Below are 19,589 nucleotides of genomic sequence, written 5' to 3'. Positions count from 1 at the left end.
AGCAGGTTCTGCACTTCTTGATCCTTATTCTCTGAGTTCTGTTGGAGACTTTGTTGTTGGGGAGAGACAAAACCTTGTTGTTGAGTGTTTTGAGGATAGAAGTTCTGGTTTGGGGGATTCTTGTAGTTGGTAAAGCCCTTTTGGTAACCTTGTTGGCCACCTACAAAGTTCACCTCAGCTGTGATGTATTCCCGGTGAAATGTGTCTTGAAACACATGATTCACATCTCTAACAAAATTGGCTGACTGATGAGAAGCTAAGAGAAGTGTGTCTAGCTTCTCATTGAGAGACTTGATGTCTTTCCTTGTCCTTTCCTCTTCAGTACTCACAGCTCCTCTTGAATTCCTTTCAAAGTCTTATCCATAAAGCTCATCACTCTGAGCTACATTCTCCACTAGGGTCATGGCATCATTGACTTCCTTGGTCATGAAATTACCATTTGAAGCTGTGTCCAAGAGAAGTCTGACCTTTGGTAAAGCACCTCTGTAGAAGGTATTTAGCAGCTAACAATCTGAGAATCCATGGTGAGGGCATTGCATGGTATACCCTCTAAATCTTTCCCAAGCCTCACAATATGATTCATGGTTCTTCTGAATGAAACTTGAGATTTCATTTCTTAACCTTGCTGTTCTTGATGAAGAGAAGAACTTGGTTAGAAATGCTCTTTTGCATTGCTCCCAAGTTGTGACTGATCCTTGAGGTAGAGACTTTTCCCACTGATGAGCTTTGTCTCCTAGAGAAAAAGGTAATAGCCTCAACTTGAAACTGTCCTCACTCACTCCATTCATCTTAGTTAGATCACAAACTCCATCAAAGTTGTCAATGTGATCTAATGGGTCTTCTAATGCCAAGCCATGAAACCTGTTTGATTGCACCATGTTGATCAAGCCAGATTTGATCTCAAAATCGTTTTCAGGTGTAGGAGCTTGAATCCCATATCTCTGACCCTGAGTATTGGCCTCATCACCAGGTCCCACAACTATTCTTGGACGTGGTGCTGGACCCTCTTGCTGAGCCTGGTGGTTTCCATTACCACCATGAGCCTGTTGCCCTTGATCCATACCCAACCTCTCAATGTGCTTAGCTCTTTCTCTTTGTCTCCTTGCTTGACTTCTGATGTTCATACACCTGAAAACAAAGACAGCACTTGAAATGTAATCAGTAAAACAAAAGAAAATGACTTGATCTCAAGAAGATCCAAAGTCCTAATGCTAGAATGAATCTCCAATTGGCAACGGCGCCAAATTGATAGTAGGAATTTTTCAATCCTTGATCATTTCGTCAACTACTCATGTCATTGTAGCACTTGAGGTATCAATCCAAATGGAGAGATTCTAGACACTAAGATTATGAGGATCAATTCTCAATCAAAGTCTAACTAAACAGATGAGTTGGTAACCAAGATTATATAAAAGCATATAATAAAACAAGCAAGAACAGACAAGCAGTAATTAAGAACTAAACAAGCAAGAGAAACTAAACAAACACTCAAATTCAAATAAAGAGAAAGCTAAACCTCTAGATGTGATCATTGATCAGGGTGCTTTAAATGTGAATTCATGATGCTAAGCAAACAATGCAACACTTGCAATTCTTTAGTCTAGACTTCCAACATAGATTAATTCATTCCCATGACAGAAATCCCTTTGCAAATTACTTAATCAAGACTAATTCCTATTAGTGAATAAGCAATCAACAAGCATAAGGTTCCAAGTCTAATATGACCAGACAGCCTCTTTGTGCATCAAAATAAGAGCTAAGACAGACTGAATCTTATACAGAAAGATAAAGCAAGCAATCACATGATCTCAAAACATTTCAACTTAGAACTCTAATCTAGACTAATCCTCTTATGAACGCATTAACCTCTACACTAATCCATTTTCAAACCAAATCATCATTTGTGAAATATGAATCAGTGAGCATTAAGAAACAGTTCTAATTTGTCATTCATGCATTTAACAATCATTCCCATGATGAAAAAGGCATAAACCCTTAAGTTAGCTCATTCAGGCATTTCATCAAACACTTTGGGTGCATGAAATGCCTATGATCTAGACCCAAGTGATTCTCAAGGATCTAGCTTTAAGAGCAGCTAACTAAGGAAATGAAATGAAAATCTAGACCCTAAACATCACAAATCAAACATCTAAGCACCCTAATCTACACACCTAGAAGCTCAAAAGATGACTATTCACTAATCATGATGAACACACCATTTCCTTTGCAAGAGGGGATGTTAATCATGATTAGAAGCAAAGATGAGATGATGCAATGACAAGAAACAGCCTTAAGATGATTAAATCAGCAAGATATCTCTTAATCAAAACGTTTTTACACTAAAAAGGAAAGAAAATTAGAGAGAAACTAAGATAGAAGATCAGATGTTTAGGGTTTTCTCAAAAAAACTATATATACTAAGTGCTAATGGACCGGGTCAGCCCAGGAAAAACTGGGTATTGACCCGGCTCAGTTGGATAGTGGTATGGTTTGCCACGGTCAGATGTGGCTTGGCCAGACCGTGGCAAACTGATAGTGTCAAAGTTCTTGGACAGATTCTTCATGATCAAGGTTGCCATGGCTTGATTTACACCATGTCTAGTGGCCGTGTCTCTTCTTTTCTGGGTTTGGGTGATGAACTTCTTGGATTGCCACGTTCTTGATCTGGACCGTGTCATGTTGGGCGTGGCAAGGTGTTGATGATTCGGTGATTGCCACGGCCAAACATCAGGCCGTGCTTCAAGACCATGTCAAATCCCGACCATGACATTATGGGTGTGTCAAAGATCTTCATTGCTTGTCGTGGTCAGGTCCAAGGCCGTGCTTCAAGACCATGTCAAATCCCGAGAGTTGTCATATTATGCCACGGCCAAGCTCAGGCCGTAGCATTATCACCGTGTCAAATCATGACACTTAGCACCTTATCCACTCTTAGACGTCTGGCTGATATGTCTGTCTCTCCCCTTCCGTAACTCACAGCTCACAAATCCAAATCCAATGATTAGACCTGTTCTGGGACCGTGACTCTATCATCTCCAACTTTGATGAAGAGTTCGGGTTCAGATGACGTCGGCAAGGGCTCCGTTCCACTGGTTCTTTGAGGCGCATCGCGTAAGACCTGATCGGGCCGCGAGACATGTGTTCCTTCTGATGGCCATATCTTCCAGTTCACGGTTCCAAATCGTCTGATTCCAAGTGTTCCGGAAACTATACTCATTCTTATTGATTATTGATGAAGACACCGGAGGTTGAATCGCATTGCAAGTCCTTCGTCCCACGCGATCAAAGTGAGGGTTTTGTCTGCACCAAACCATCTGTCCGAGTTGCTGTACACAGGTGAGGGTTCCTCCATGATCCCAGCTCCAAGTTGCTCCCAAAAGTCTCCAAATCACCTGAGAACACTCCAAAAATGCAGGACCCTCTAGGACCTAATGCAATTCCTAACTAAAGACAAAAGCAAAGACAAATATATGTAAAACTACCTAAATGTATGCATGAGACTCAATATTTGGACAAAAATGCAATCCTAAACATGACAAAATATGAGTATATCATTAGGTCGTTTTTAGAGAGAACCCTTCATACATTACAGAAACCATTTTTCCTTTAGCCGTTTTTATGCGATTTTTGTAGAAGATTGTTCAAGTCCGAGTTCTTCAATAGAGAAGCTTTCTTCATCTCTTTTTTTTACTGTTTTTGATTACTTTTATTAAAACCAATGATGATGTCGACCTCAGCCATGTCTGAGTAGATCCCGAGTTGGGCTTAGGGTTCCCGAAAGGGACTCTCATAATCGATTAAGACATCTAAGTTTATAGATCTGGGATTTCAACTTTGTTCTCTGTTTATTCTTGTTCTTATTGCATGTATGCTTGATTGATCACCTAGAATGAAACAGGCGATTTTTCCGTAGGAGTGGAAACCTACCTGCAGCGAGATCGTGAGTATTGACGAGTCTTGTGCAGCTCTTGCGTTCTCTCCCTTCCAGGGCCAGAGTGGAAACCTACTGGTCAGGGTTGCGAGAAACAGTTATGATCACGACAGTGACGTAGTCATACCGCCGTACTCTAGCTCTAGAACCCTATATATCGATATCCGTCAATCCCAATCTATCTACCCTAGTGTCAAAACCGATTATGATCCCTTAGAGTTCCCCAAAGCTCAGCGTTTTTAGCCATAGTTTACAAACCAATCGATTTTTTACTTGTTTATTTAGATCTGCATTTCAATTTCCTTAGTCCGATATTTTACTTGCTTAACTTGCTTTCCATTCGATTTTTCTACTTGCTTTCTAGGATAGATTTATTTGCTTTCTTTAAGTTTTAGTTTAATTCGTGATAAGCAACCAACCTTTCAAACAAATCTAGTCTAGACATAAAGTTAAAAACCGTAGAAGAATACCAGGCACACAAATCTCTGTAGATTCGATCCCTAAATACTACAACTGATTAGCTGTGCACTTGCGGCTTTCATTTGTTTTTGTTAAGGGTAAAACTTGTTCCCTCACGCAGTTGACACGACATCAAAAGGATGGGCAACATAAGCAAAAGGAATGAGATGCCTCAAAATTTTATTCTCGAATTCGAAATCTTCGATGTCTGGGGAATAGATTTTATGGGACCATTTCCTACTTCTTTTGGAAACCAATACATCTTAGTAGCAGTAGACTACGTCTCTAAGTGGGTAGAAGCAGTCGCTAGTCCCACCAATGATGCAAAGGTCGTCATGAAGATGTTTAAATCTGTTATATTCCCGCGTTTTGGAGTTCCTAGAATTGTGATAAGCGACGGAGGATCGCATTTCATCAACAGAGTCTTCGAGAATCTTCTTAGAAAGAATGGAGTCACGCATAAAGTTGCTTCTCCATAGCATCCCCAAACTAGTGGTCAAGTGGAAATATCAAATAGGGAAATCAAATCGATTTTTCAGAAAACAACTGCAGTACATCGTAAGGATTGGTCTACCAAGCTTGACGATGCATTATGGGCTTATCGAACAGCTTTCAAGACGCCATTAGGAACAACACCATTCAATCTAGTTTATGGAAAAGCATGTCACCTTCCAGTAGAACTCGAGTATAAAGCGCAATGGACTATCAAGGAGATGAACATGAATCTGAAAACAGCTGGGGAAAGAAGACTACTTCAACTTCACGAGTTATAAGAAATCTGACACAATGCTTACAAAAACTCGAAGATCTACAAGGAGAAGAATAAAGCATATCATGATAAGAAGATTATTTATAGAACTTTTGCTCCTAACGATAAAGTTCTTATTTTCAATTCTCGTCTTAAGCTTTTTCCAGGAAAATTACGATCAAGATGGTCAGGACCCTTCACGATAAAGGAAGTCAAGCCATATGGAGCCATTGTCCTGTGGGACAAAACCGGAAACTCTTTTACAGTGAATGGACAGTGTGTAAAGCCATATCTGGCTGAAGAAAGAGAAGACGAAAGAGAAGTGATGTTTTTTATTGATCCATCATCGGCCACTGATGAGATCAAGGAGTGTCACGACTCCGGTTAAGTCTAATCGAGCAAAAATGTCAAGCTAACGACTTGAAACAAGCGCTTAGTGGGAGGCAACCCACTTGGTATTTTATTTATTTCCCTTTGACCTTTATTTTCTATTTCCATTGCTTTTTTCTGTTTCATTTAATTTCAGGTTTTCAATAAGGAAGAACAAATACAAAAGACGAGCAGCACTCTCCAGCATGATAAGTACTCTTAAACATTTCAACTTTTCTATTTTCTTTACCATTCTTTCCAAGATTTATCACATTAGGGACAGTGTGAAATAAGTCTGGGGGAGGATGTTCATCCGTTACGAGTGAAATTTGATTTGTTTTGAGTTTGTTTTAGATCTAAGTGTGTAGATTTCCGCATGACGGAGTAACAGACTAGTTTTACTTGTATTTTGGTGATAATTTTCTAGACTAGATCCAAATAGATGTTTCACGATAAGTTATGGTTTAGAAGGACGGTCAGTGAGATAGTTTTTAATTCCTGCGATTTTTAAAATTTCTTTCCTGACTTGATCTGAGTTTGTTTGAGGACAAACAAAAAGGTAAGTCTGGGGGAGTTGATAACACCGTATTTTGGCCACTTTTATGGATCATAATTTTATCTTATGCAGGTGTTTTAACTCTGTTTTCAATACTTTTTAAAGTGTTTTCAATGTTTTAGAGTTTCAAAAGACTTTTCAGGAAACTTGGGCAAAAGATATGCAATTTGGAACAAATGAGCAATTTTGGATAAATGCAGACCGTCAGAAGTATGACAAGCGATGAAGACCTTCTCACCGGCTGATCACGTCCAACATTTGTGACAACATAGAGGATACAACCAGCTTTCTAATGCTTTTGGTTTGGAGACAATCCAACGGTTAGATCTTCAGATACTCCCGATGCAAGAATGACAGAAATGAAGTTTCGAAAGAGAGCCATGAGCCGGGACCACGGCCAACACCTATTCCCCCGCGGGTAGAAGCACCGCGACCGTGGACATTAGTCGTTCACTTTCCAGACGACTTAATTAAAGCCCAAATCAATTCCTTTCATTATTTTTGAAGCCCTAAGTGTCCAGAACCACCCCATAAGCTATAAATACCCCCTTTAGGTCATTCCTAAAGGGGGGGTAGACGACATAAGATAGAAAGAGAGAGAGATTTCGTGTAACCCTAGAGAGAAGGAGCCGCCGTCTTCGAAGAGGAGCCGCCGCAGGAGTGACCATCACGCCTGCATCTGCGATTCCGTTCTTCGTTTTTCTTCCCTCTTTTCTTTAATTTCCTGCAACTTTCAATACTCTGTGATGATTGTTTACACTATGTTTGAGTAGTTACCTAGTTGGGTTTAAAGGGATTTTTCAAAGGGAATTTAGTGTGTCTTTGCTTATGAATTGATAGATTTAGGATTATTAATCTTCTAGATGTTCTTCGCTTGCCTTTAATCTTACTGTGTGATTCTTTGCTGATCACTTAGAAGCCAATCTGATATGATATGTTGAGAAAGTTTTCATTGATTGTCTGAACTAGGGTGAAACGAGCAATTCTTCTATAGGAGTGGAAACCTACCTGTAGTTGAGTTGTGAATGTTGATGAGTCTTGTTCTGCTATTGCATCTTCTCCCTTCCAGGATCAGAGTGGAAACCTACTGATCAGGATTGCGAGAGAGTTGTTTAGTGCTGCAAAGTAGGCTATTCATACTTCTGTGCCTCGAGTTCTAACATACGTAGTTGATTACCTTTATCACTTGTTTAAAATCGACATAGTTTAGTCCATGATTCCCTGCGAAACCCCTTGAGCCCCAACATTTGTTTTTCATTGCTTACAACCTTCGATTTTCATTCTACTTTTATTCGCTTATTACCTGCTTCCATTTGCTTTTGTTCAATCGATTTTTACCTGCTTTCATTCGCTTTCGTTTTTCAATTGCTTTTATTTGCTTGCTTTCTTGTTTAGATTTAGTGACAACCAAAACCCAAAACCAAAACCCAAATTGTTTAGTTGTAATCTGATTTAAGCATTGTCGTGAATTCGTACTGAAACAACTAAGTCTCTGTGGATCGATACCCTAAGTACTACAGTGCAAATCTGTCCACTTGCAGACATTTATAGGTTATAAATTTAAAACCTGAAGCTTAGTAAAACGAAAACAACAAACCCCGCTTTTGCCAGCATCAGGTCAACCGCTGGAGTCTTTGAGGAAGGGGGGACCAGTGCCACAACAGTCCAAACGCCAGCTGGAAAAGAGACTCCAACCCATACCTGCCTCCATACCGAACCAAAACGCAGAGTTTGCCTTCTTCACCCTTTCTCTGCATTAACACGAGCACATCTCTCTCATTTCTCATTCATTTCACGCTATTTCAATTTCTCTGAACTCATTAGAGTGTTGTCTATCCTGCATACACATATCACTGAGCTTGAATCCTTTGTTCCCAAAGGTAATGCATTCTAAAGAACTCACCTTTTCCATTGTAACTTGCGAGCTTTATTGTTTGTAAACTGTGGAATCGATTCTTTTAGGCTGTTAAAAACTTTGAGAATAATTTTAGAAATTCCATTAGGATAGACAACACATGAAAAACCGGTTCTTGCACTGAAAATCGATTGCTCTTGAGTTTTTCAAATTCATGAGAAATTGTGCTTTAAATCGGCTTTAATGGTGATTTGGTTTCTCGGCTGAGTTGCTTGCTTTTCTCTGTGTTCAGCAATTCTATTAACTCGTTTCTTAATCACTTTGAGCCTGAGAAACCATTGAACCATTCGTTTCAAGAGACAGCTCTGTTCTTGCCTGTTCTCTTGCACATGAGCTTAGCGATATACTTGGTGCTTACTCTTTCTTTGAGGAATGGTCTGGCAGATGACTGAGAGGACAGCCACTTTAGCCCAAGGAAAAGAAGCCCAGAGGAAGACCAACAAAGGAAAAGCTGTGGCCTCAGCAAGACCTGAGGGAACCAGTAAGAAATCCACCAAATGCACCAAAGGAGCCGATGGCGAGCCAGCTGCAAAGCGTGCAAAGAACAGCGGGCTTGCGCTTGTACCGGTGCCTGAGTCAAAAAGGAAGGGAAAACAGGTAGCTTTGGAACCTGATGAAGAGAGAGCTGAGGCCACGTTTGATAAAGAAACTGCACCTGAAATTGATGCCGAGTATCCTAAAAAGGCAAAGAAGGAACCGAAAGCCGAGCCTCAGGGGATCATTTTCCAACTACTGGGGAATACTTGGACCAGTTTAACATGGTGCGAGTGGCTCAAGGTCGATTCCCTGATGTTGAGCAGTTGAGCAAGCTGGAGATTCTCGATGATGTTAGGCTTATCTTTCAAAATATGGGCTTAGCATCATTCTTTGAGATGAGAGATGTGGCTTATGAAGGGATAACTCAGCAGTTCTTGGCCACTCTAGACATGTTCATTTACCCCAAGAGAGATCCCAAGCAATTACATGAAAGAGGCTTCGGTCACATTGAGTTTGAAATGGATGGGGTCGGTTACAAAGTGAGTTTCAAAGAGATATATGAGATCTTTGGCATTGTGAGGAATGAAAGTTCTATGGAGAAGTTCATGTACCCCAAAGGAGAGATCGCTGCAGTTTGGAAGACCATTGCCTTTGGACCGTATGTTGGAGGGAAGAGCAAGACAAGCTGCATAAGAAACCCGGCGATCCGATACGCCAACAGATTCTTAGCATGCATGTTTTTCTCAACCTACAATCTCGGGGTCATTCACTTGAACGAGCTAGAAATGCTAGGTCTTGGCCTGAAGCCACTCATCTCTCACACGAAGAACAAGAAGAAGTTTGAAGAACCGATTCATGAGCCTTCTCTAGGCATGTTCTTTGCCATCCAAATGGTCACTTGCGAGCACGAGGCTTTGTATTCCCTGATACCAAGGCTAAACCGAGTCTCATTGATGAATAATACTTAAGCAAGAGTGGTTTCTTCGAAGGCAAGGTAGGGAACTGATGGGCCTATAACTTTAAGCTGTTGCACAGAGATTACACACAGGTCCTCTTGCCCAACCGAGCCCTCACAACACTACAAGAGAGACGCAATGTCTCATTCTACATGCTCAAAGATCAGCTGTACAACCCATATGTAGACCCACCACTGCGCAAGGGAATGAAAGAAGAGAAGGCCGAGTCTAGTCGGCCTCCGAATGATGCAAGATCCGACGGGTGTGAGAATCAGGAGTCAAGAGCTTTTGAAAGAACAATGGGAGTTGGCCAATACCACTTTGATCGTTATGTTTTGGGGTGAGCCTGAGTATCACAGGAAGAAGATGTACTCGCAAGTCAATGGTCTTCAAAAATGGTGCAAATGGCAGGAAATGACAATTCACAAGCTTGTCGCTAGTGTGAGGCAGCTAAAGAAGAAAGTGAAACAGCTTACAGCGCCTGCATCACCTGATAAAGACTCGGCCACCTCAACTGCACTGGTTACAAGAGAAGAAGTTGGTGAGAGCTTCAATGCACGTGACCCTGCGTTTCCACCGGGCAATGAAGACTGGATCAACACAGCCACAGCATTTCAACCTGACTCACCTGAGAGCAGTCCACCAAGGGAACCAACACCGTCTTGCTCCACCTCCAATCCCTCGTATTACGTGGGATCCGACCTCAGTGATTGAGGTAAGGACTTCAAACCCTTGTACATATGCATCTTGTTTATATAATTTAGCATTTTTCTTGTTTTGCTTTTACTTCTCTCTCACGTTTTTATAACACATGGGACTGTGTTATTTAAGTGTGGGGTGGAGCTTTGTGTCTACTTATCATGTTTTCTGTGTTCTTATTTTATCTTCTGCATTTTGAGTCTCATATAGTCTAGTGCATATGAAAAATCAGAAAATCTTCACAAAAAAATGTCCATTCTAGTAGCATTTCACATTTTAGGATCGAGTCTAATTGCATCATGTAGGTTGCATCAATGCATGGGAGTAATGATAGGTTTTTCCTTGAGAGATCATCGCTTTAAGTACTTGATTTCCATTTTTGTTGGTTCCTTGTTGCATGCTAGACTTGAAACGATTTGAATCTGAGAAGCAAGCTTGAATTTGAGCTCGGCTCTAATAAGTGAAAACCTTTGAACCCGACTTGTAAATATCTTTTGATGCACTGTTTGAGTGAGTATTGTGGATACACTTACACATATTTGAGCTAGAACCTGTTTTTGCCACTCTTTTCCTTAGCTCAAGTAGCTGAATCCGCATCTGGATCAGTTCTCCTCACCCTGAACCCATCCTTCTTTCAAGCCTAATGCGTTTCGCGTGAGAATCGTGAGGCCACCTTGGATCAAAGCTTAACAGAAAGTGTTAGGTTTAGAGCGACAAGGGCAAGTCTCATGAGAGTCTAGTTCCAGCATCAAGGAACTATTAGGTCTAGGCTGTGAATAAGTGTGGGGGAAAGGAGCCCTTGAGTGTGAATTTTTGAGAGAACACGTCTTTGAGGGAAAAAAGAGTGTGTAAAGATGAGAGTGGTGAGAAGAGAGGTTTGAAAAGAAAAGAAATCGGTCTTGGATCCTGTGTTTTGAAAAAGAAAAGAGAGCTCTGAGTGTTCAAAGGCCGGTATCTAACCTCTAAGTTGAAAAGAAAAGAAATTAAAGAAAAGAAAAGAAAGCTAAAACGGCTTGTGTGCTTAAAAAGAGAAAATGAGAGGTTAGATAACCAAAATTGTGAGAAAAAAGAGCGAAGTGTGAAAATAAGATCCCAAGCCAAGAGTCTAAAAGAAAAGAAAAACCCTTTTGAGAGATGAAAGTGAGTGAAAAGAGAGTTGTGAGGTTCATTTTGAGAGTGTGTGAGCTAGAGTGTCTTTGGGTAAGGGAAGTGAGCTGAGACTTGCTTTTGTATGCGCCCATTGCTCTTTACCTCTAGCATTCTGCCGAAGCTTTGATCATTCATAGAGAGATCCTTAATTGCTTTGAACCTTGCTTGTCCATTTGCATTTGAATGAGATCATTTTCATCTTATAGCCTCACCCTTAGCCAAGGCTTTCTCACTTGAACTTGCATCACTAGATTCACTTGGTAAACACTTAATGAATGTCAAAGAGCCGTGTGATAAAGAAGAGTTTGTGGAGACCGCTTGTTGAATTTTGAGAATTGAAGTATAGTCTTGCATTGCACATTAAATTGGCAGCTTGGAATCTGAGTTTCCTTGTGATTGTATCTCTGTCCCATAAGGAATATGAACTCCCTTTGCATCCAACCTCTTTCTCTCATTTGATATTTTTGCTTGAGGACAAGCAAAGGACAAGTGTGGGGGAGTTGATATCTCTATAATTTGCATCATATAGGCTGCATTTTAGAGTCCAAATCATGTGTTTTGTCATTCATTTTAGGTCCTTAGGCATTGATTTAGACCTTAGGGTGTGCATTATACAGTGCTTTGGAGGTCATTTGGAGTTCAAGAGGTGTGATTAGAAGTTGAAACGGTGAAGAAAAGGGTTAAAAATGGTGAAAACCAATTAAAAGAATTTCTCGGCAAAAACATGTATCGGCTGGATCAATTTATTGGCTAAAAATGCTATTTGGTGGTTTCTATCGGCCAAAAATCAGTACCCGGTGAAAACGCTGTCGGGAGAAGTTTTATGCCGAGACGGGGAATTTTTATCGGCTAAAAATCTTACTACGGTACACGTTTCTCGGATATTTTCCTTACCGCAGGAAGCATTTCTCGGCTAAAATCTGTTTTCACCCGCGTGTGTCAAAGATTGCAAATCCGGGGAAGCTTCTAGTCCGAATCAGTTAACGGGTATTCATCAAAATTGGAGATAATCAAGTCAAGATCCCAGAACAGTTGTAGTTACTGAGTTCGGAGCAGTGAACAGATAGATATCGCCATCGGTAGACACACCTGTCTCGCATGCATTCAAAAGCCGATCCGATGGGTTTTAAAGATCACGTGGGCCGATGCCTTTACAGCTCGAATCAGTTTACAGGGCCTTCATCAATATTTTACATCTTTGAGTGCTATTTCTAGAACACCTGAGATTACCCAATTTGGAGCTGTGGCCTGAAAGGTATTGTCTCCGGAGTAAACGCTGGTCTAAGAGCTGTTTTTCTGTCGTTCTGATGCGATGCAAAGATGAGCAATCCAGGGAGCCTTCCACTTCCCAATCTCTGACAGTTTCTTCACCAACGTTTGAGCTAAATGAGTAATCGTGAACGTGGAGTTGGTTTCAAGTCATTTGGAGTCGTGTGCTGAAAGTTATTGCAACCGGGAGACAAGCAAGTCGGTATAGGCTTCAAGAGTTGCAATACGCGCTAAGTGTTTCTACAAGCCTCAGTGTCATTACCTTGATATTGCCTATGAAGAGGCCTGTTCCCTGAAGCTTTTTGGTCCAAAACTCGTGCTAACTCCTCGGTATATCAAGACCGAGGCATGCGTGCTGAAGAACCAAAGCTGGAAACGACTAAGTGTTGGACCTAAACCTCGGCCTCAAGACCCCGGCATTGCATGTAAGAACTCATCTGCCTTGACACCTCGACTACCAAGACCCCGGCTTCACTCTCTCACACACCGAGGTGCTCACCCAACGGCCCAAGAAGAGCGGTTCAGTATCCGGTTTGTTCTGGGCTAACCCGCAACACTTAACTTCCCTATATATAGTTTTTGGGACTAAAACCCTATGGATCTTATCTTTATCCGCTTTTAGCTTTGAGAACTTGCCTCTTTTGTGAAATTTGCTTCTTTAATCAGATATCTCGTTTTCACGTAAAGATCGTGTTCTCTTTCATTTCTTTTTCATCATCATCAAAACTGCTAATCATGTCTAGTTTCACATCTTGCAATGGATCTAGTGAGCTCTTCATGATTAGTGAGTAGTCCGCTTATGAGGTTTTAGATAGGTAGATTAGGGTGCTTTCATGGTAGATTAGCGAGTTTAGGTTATAGTCTTGCATGTTTCATTCTCTAACGGAACAGATCTCTAAGCTGGATCCATGAACATCACATGTGGTCCAGATCTAAGACATGTTCTCGCACCAAAAGTGTTTGTAGAAATGTTTGAACCAGTCGGTTAGAGGTTTAAGAGACTTTCATTATGATAATGATAGTTTTGCATCTCTTAAACGACTTATTGAGCTGATTCTTAATGCTTGCTGATTCATGCTTCTCAAAAGGGATTTTGGTATTAAAGAGGATCAGTTTAGAAGCTCAATACCTTCATGAGAGGATTAACTTGTCTTTGAGTTCATGTTAAATGGAAATGCTTGATCATATCGGTTCATTAACTCGCTAGTTTGACATGGAAGCACCCGAGTCCTTTATCATGTCTAAGACCTCCATTTAATCATTTCATATCATCATCCGATCATTTGTCTTGTTTGTTTGCTTGTTACTTGCATCTTTACCTAGTTTAAATCCTTTGACTTGTTTCATTTCTGTTCCTGCTTGCATCTTAAGTAGTTTAGATATCAACACCCTTTCTTGATTGCATTTGACTTAAGTGATGAGCATCATAGACTAGTGTCTACCACAGGCTTGGATTTGATTACCCTTGTACTACAACTACAGGGGATTGATACCTCTTTTAAGACCCAAAAGTCTTAGCTATCAGATATCGGTTTGTTTGTAATCGGTTTAAATTAATGTAGTTCTTTTGGTTTGTCGGGTCACAGGAGTTGGCTTCCCACATATACCACCACTATCTTTAACCGACATTTTGGATGTTGAAAGCCAGGAAGATGTAATATTCTAAACTTTTTACAATTTCGTTTTCAGTTTTACCTATCCATTCAGGATTTTGTTAATGTAGTTCTTGCAGCTACACATCATTCCATGTATGGAAATCGCGAGTGGGAAGACGAGGTCAAGGATAAGAAAGTTGCTTATTTGGAGGAGCTTATCAGAAATGGTCATCCATTTTCCCAAGACTGTTGGCCAGGTGGAGATGTGTCTCTACCCTTAAATGTTCTAAAACCATCCAAACAAAAGGTGGTTCACAAAAAACACATTGTCGACCGAAAGAACCCCAAAAATAATTCTGGCACACCGAAGTCTTTGTCTGTTAAGAAATGTGAATCCTCTTCTAAGATGTCTCTCCCATGTCGGAGAAGGTCATCCCACAACGTCAATGCTCCAGCAGATTCTCAAGAACAAAACCAATGATCAGGTTAAGGATCTTCTGAAAAGAATCACCAAACTTGAAGCCAAGATTAAAACGAAGAAAACTCCTATTAATGGAAACCGATCTAGCCAACGACGTCTGAGATGTTCTTAAAGAAAGCAAAATTCCCGCAAACGTGTCAAATCAGCCACTCCCGCGGAGCTTTCTCCCTCACCATCGTGCTCCCAAGAACCAGTTATTTGCATATCCGAAGGATTCATTATTCCACCTCAGTTGTTTACACCGGAAAAGAATGTCTCCAATACCTCTCCTAGCGACGACTTCTAATTTAAAACTTATTTTAAACTTTTATTCTACTACATTAAAAGTTGACCCCCCTTCATTTATAGGATGAGGTCAATAATCATCAGACAGAGAAGAACCGATCTGATTAAACGGACTAAGAGGTTAGTTTACCCGTTAATGATCAATCTCTTTCAAGGCTGATGGGCCTCAGGGTCTCAGGTCTTTTGCAAGCCCGTTGGTCTGGAGTTTTACATTTATAAAACCCTAATGCCTGAAAGTACACAGATGTACGTTGTAGGACTTAAGGTGTCGATCCACAGGGAATATGTCTAATCTGCAAGGAAACACCAAACTAGGAGAGTAAGTGAAGTCATAAAATCATGGGGGTTTGGGATTTTTGGTCACGGGATCCTAAACTAAACCTAATCTAATATTTACAGGAAACTAAATGCAATGCAAATGAGTTGCTAAAGGATAATTGAAAGGTGTTCGACTCAAACTAAGGATTCAAGACTCATAGGGGGCGATTTAGACTTCTCCGGTTCATTCTAATCGATGTCTAAGCATTTTCAATTAGCTTCCGGGCGATTTATCCTTATCTAATTTCGGGATCTGCATTGAACTGGAATAGGCATGTGTATGATTAACCAACTCTCGTCATCTTAACCAACTCATCACTTAAATCTGACAATTAACTCTCGCTCTCATGCTAGGAATAAGATAATGCATTCATTACTGAATTCGTTTCTATACAGGTAAATTTCGACTCCTGTAACGACTATGTTCTTCCGAAGATAGGTACAGATGATCTGATACAACACTCTTGTTGTTCTGATCGATCCTATGATCAGAACACAGGTCATGAATCTACTCTCATGCAATATGAACAACTTAGAAGAGATGAGATCCAGAATATGGTTTAGAAGCTTAGAAATCCTAATCAAACATGCATACCTATCGAATGACTCTTTAGAAACTTGACTCTCTGGGACTAATCCAACATGATAAAAGACATGAAAGAATGCATAAGATGAAATAAAAAAGCTAATTAGATATACAGGAGAAAGAACAATGGATGCAGGGAAGAATCCCCTTCTTCATCGCCTAACCCTAGAAAAACAAAGTTTGGTGGCTCAAAATCTCATTACAGGAGCACTGATAACACCATATTTTGACCACTTTTATGGATCGTTTTGAAATACTTTTCTATGTTTTTAGTTGCTTTCAAGTACTTTTATTACGTTTTTCTAGTATTTGTAGTTCCAAGACTCTTTTCAGGTAACTTCGGGAAAAGCTTAACAAAATGGATAGAAAACCAGATTTCAGCTCAGAGTCAAACCGTCAGAAGTTCACCCCTGATTGAAGGCCTTCTTACCGTCTGATCCAGCTCAAATTTGGAGATATTAAAGATGGAAGTATCAGCTTTCCAGCACACTTTACAGCTTGGCAATCCAACAGTTCAATCAAAAGATACGCGAAGAGCAAGATGTCCCGTAAACCAGCCGGCAAGCGTTTCCACCCGCGGCTAACAGAGCATTTCCCGCGGTCAGAAGCACCGCGACCGCGGCCAGCCACCCATTTCCCGCGGTCACACTCATCCCGACCGCGGCCAGCTAACTCCGAGCCCGAAGGCCCATTTCTGAAGCCCGTATCACTTTCCCAGCCTCAATTCCGGAACCCTAGACACCAGAGAGTATTGGAGACTATAAATACAAGTCATTTAGGGTCGTTTTTAAAGAGAGAAGAAGAGAGACGAAATACTTTACAGAAATTTTACTTTAAGCTTTGTTTTTAGGTTTTAGGGAGAGAGATATCTGTCTCTTGAACTCTTGTTCTTTCTTTTTCAATTTCGGTTTCTATTCTACTTTTTAATACTATGTTTTTGATTTCGTTCATCATGTCTGAGTAGTTTTATTGTTGGGATTAAGGGATTTTCGATGGGGATTTATATGTTCGATGAGAATTCCATGTGCTTTTGAGCCGAATCTTAGAACTTTTTATTCTGAATTCGTTTTTACTGCATGAGAGTAGCGTCATGAACTACAATCTGATCCAGATGCTTGGTGACACGAAAGTGTTCATTTGGTGTCAGATCTAGTTTGGGAGGGCAAAACAAACATAGGAGTGGAAACCTACCTATGGGCGATTTGTGAATGCTGACGAGTCTTAAACATAATGCATCTCTTCTTTTCCAGGGCCAGAGTGGAAACCTACTGGTCAGGATTGACAGAGATAGTTGTCTATGATCACAATAGTGGCGTATCATACGTCCGTGACTCCAGTTCGAAAAGTTTAAGCTAAGATCTTATCAATTTTACTCTCTAGCAATGTTTTGAATCGTTCGTACCCCTGAGAAAACTTCCCTGAACCCCAACGCTTTCTTTCTTATAGATTTACACCGTTTTATTTCAAGCTTTAGTTCAATATTTTCATTCCTTTTTAATCGATTTTCATTTAAGCAATTAGGTTAGCCGTTTTTCTCGTTTTTACCCGTTTTCGTTAAGTTTAGTTATAAGGTCATTATAATTCCCGTATTTTCTTTTTAAGATTCGTTTTTACATTTTAAACACATTACCAAAATCCTCACAAAACTTTCCTGGTTCTAGACTTCCTTACTTTATATTTCCTTCAAAGGCTTTTGCAGGAAAGATCCTCCTTCCCTGTGGATTCGATCCCTAAGTACTACAATCGATCAGCTGGGCACTTGCGGCTATTGATTTCATTTAGGGTAAAACTTGACTCCCTCGATACACCACACCACATCAAGTTTTTGGCGCCGTTGCCAGGGAAGGCACGCATTTTCTTTTCCGCAAAACCCTAAGAAAGGTTGGTAAATCGACTCTAGAACACCTTTTTTACGTATTTTTGTTTTTTGTTCTTCTTTGTTTCAGGTTATGAAGCAATGAACCATATGAAACAAAATTACTACTATAAGGGAGGTTTTTACAACACTCCTCAAGCCACTCAACGCCGAGAAGCACAATACATTCGTGATCTCTCCTCAATGGATCCAAATTCAATTCCGAACCACCACACAAGAGGACTTCGCAGCCCACAACAAATCAATTCACGAAGGTTTAGAGGAACAAGGATTCTACTGGGACCACGACCCTTATTCAACTTACAATGCCCACGGAGATATCCATGATCCTCTCTTTGATGAAGATATGTCGTCTGTCTCCCAAACCGAGATTGATGATATGCTTCAGGAGCTCAATGAATCTATGGATGACGGGTATTGGATATCTTGTGAAGTAGATGGAGAATCCTCCATCAAGTTCGTTATAAAGAGGCCATCAAATGAAATTCCTTTGGATCATCACGTCATGGAAGCCAGTCATCAAGAAAAAGGAGAACCTATTTCTATCCCTAGTGACGATCTCGTCTCTACCGATTCATTCAAGTGTTTTGGAGACGACAAACAAGATCAATAGTCCCTTCCTCTTGATGAACCAAAGCTTTTTTCTCCTTCAGCTCCTCACCATCTTGACTGTAAGACAGACCACGTGGAAGATAAGACACTAATGGTGACATCAAAACCACCATTGGAGGCGCTTTCTAAGACGAAGGATTCCGAGAAGTTTGATGCCCCATTCTCAATCAAGGAAGTGAAATTTCGTGATTCTCTTTGTGATACTGGACCTGCTGTGAATCTCATACCAAAGGCCATTGCAGAGAATATAGGTAATTCGATTTTTCATCCCTCTAAGATTTATATTCACTATGGAGATTTTTCTGGTGCAGCTCTACTTGGATCCAAACCAGAATTGCCTTTTCAAGGGAAAGGTTGTCTTGTTTATACTGGTTCACATGCTATGGAGATGAGAAACAATGCAACAAAACCCTTGATACTTGGTACTTCGTTCCTAGCATCTGTTGGAACACTCATCAACTACCTGCATCAACATATGAGTTTCCTGAAGATTAACAAGAAAACCCCATACCCGGTGATTACTACAAGGAACTCTTATTGTTTGATCATAGGCAGCATAGAAGATACAATATTTGACCCTGGAGGAGCTACAAAGGATGTTGGATATGTTCTAGAAAGAAGAGCATCCAAAGAGAACGCCGGATTTACAAGTTTGACAAACAAAGGTATTTTCTTATGCACACCTTTAACCAATGCTCATATGAGAGGTGATGCAGAATTAATTGAAGCAATAGTGAAGTTTAAATGGCTCTCAAGACTCTTTTCCGAAGACTCTCCACAAGGAAAAAGAATTGGAGACAAGAAGCAAGAGGATCTGGATATCTCTCCTCGGACATTTGGCACCGCGGTCGCGAGTGCGCTACCAGCGGCTGATAACTAAGATTTTTCAGGTCTTAGATGGGTTATCAATCCCCTTGTTAAAGTAGTATAAGGGGTGTCAATCCATATGTGTGGTAGTTAGGCACTAGTTTATGTGATAAGCTCTTAAGTCAAGTGATCAAAGATGAGTTTTGGTGTGAACAAAGTAACAAGAAAGCATAAAGCAAGAAATAAACAAGCAATGATTAATGAACTAAGCAAAGCAAACAAAACAAAGTAATGATAAATCAAATGATGAAAGATAAACCTCTAGATGTGATCATTGATTAGGGTGCTTTAGATATTGATTCATGATGCTAAGAACATAATGCAACACTTGCTACTCTTTAGTCTAGGCTTCTTAATCAGATTAATTCATTCCCATGACAATAATCCCTTTGTTAATCACTTAGTCAAGTCTAACAACCATTAGATATAATCAAGCAATCA

The 19,589-nt window shown here is 40.4% G+C and overlaps 1 non-coding gene across 1 annotated transcript; it reads left to right on the top strand.

Annotated features, from left to right (window-relative positions):
* Positions 1–516: 516 nt before the first annotated feature.
* LOC112088641 lies at positions 517–623 on the top strand. The gene has a single exon (XR_002900587.1). It is a non-coding gene; the product is annotated as a small nucleolar RNA R71 (small nucleolar RNA).
* The last annotated feature ends 18,966 nt before the right edge of the window (positions 624–19,589 follow it).

The sequence above is a fragment of the Eutrema salsugineum genome, unplaced genomic scaffold, assembly GCF_000478725.1.
Source record: "Eutrema salsugineum unplaced genomic scaffold, Eutsalg1_0 scaffold_14, whole genome shotgun sequence".
Taxonomy (NCBI): domain Eukaryota; kingdom Viridiplantae; phylum Streptophyta; class Magnoliopsida; order Brassicales; family Brassicaceae; genus Eutrema; species Eutrema salsugineum.
Note: the sequence above shows the minus strand (reverse complement) of the source record. Positions and strands in the feature narration are given on the sequence as shown.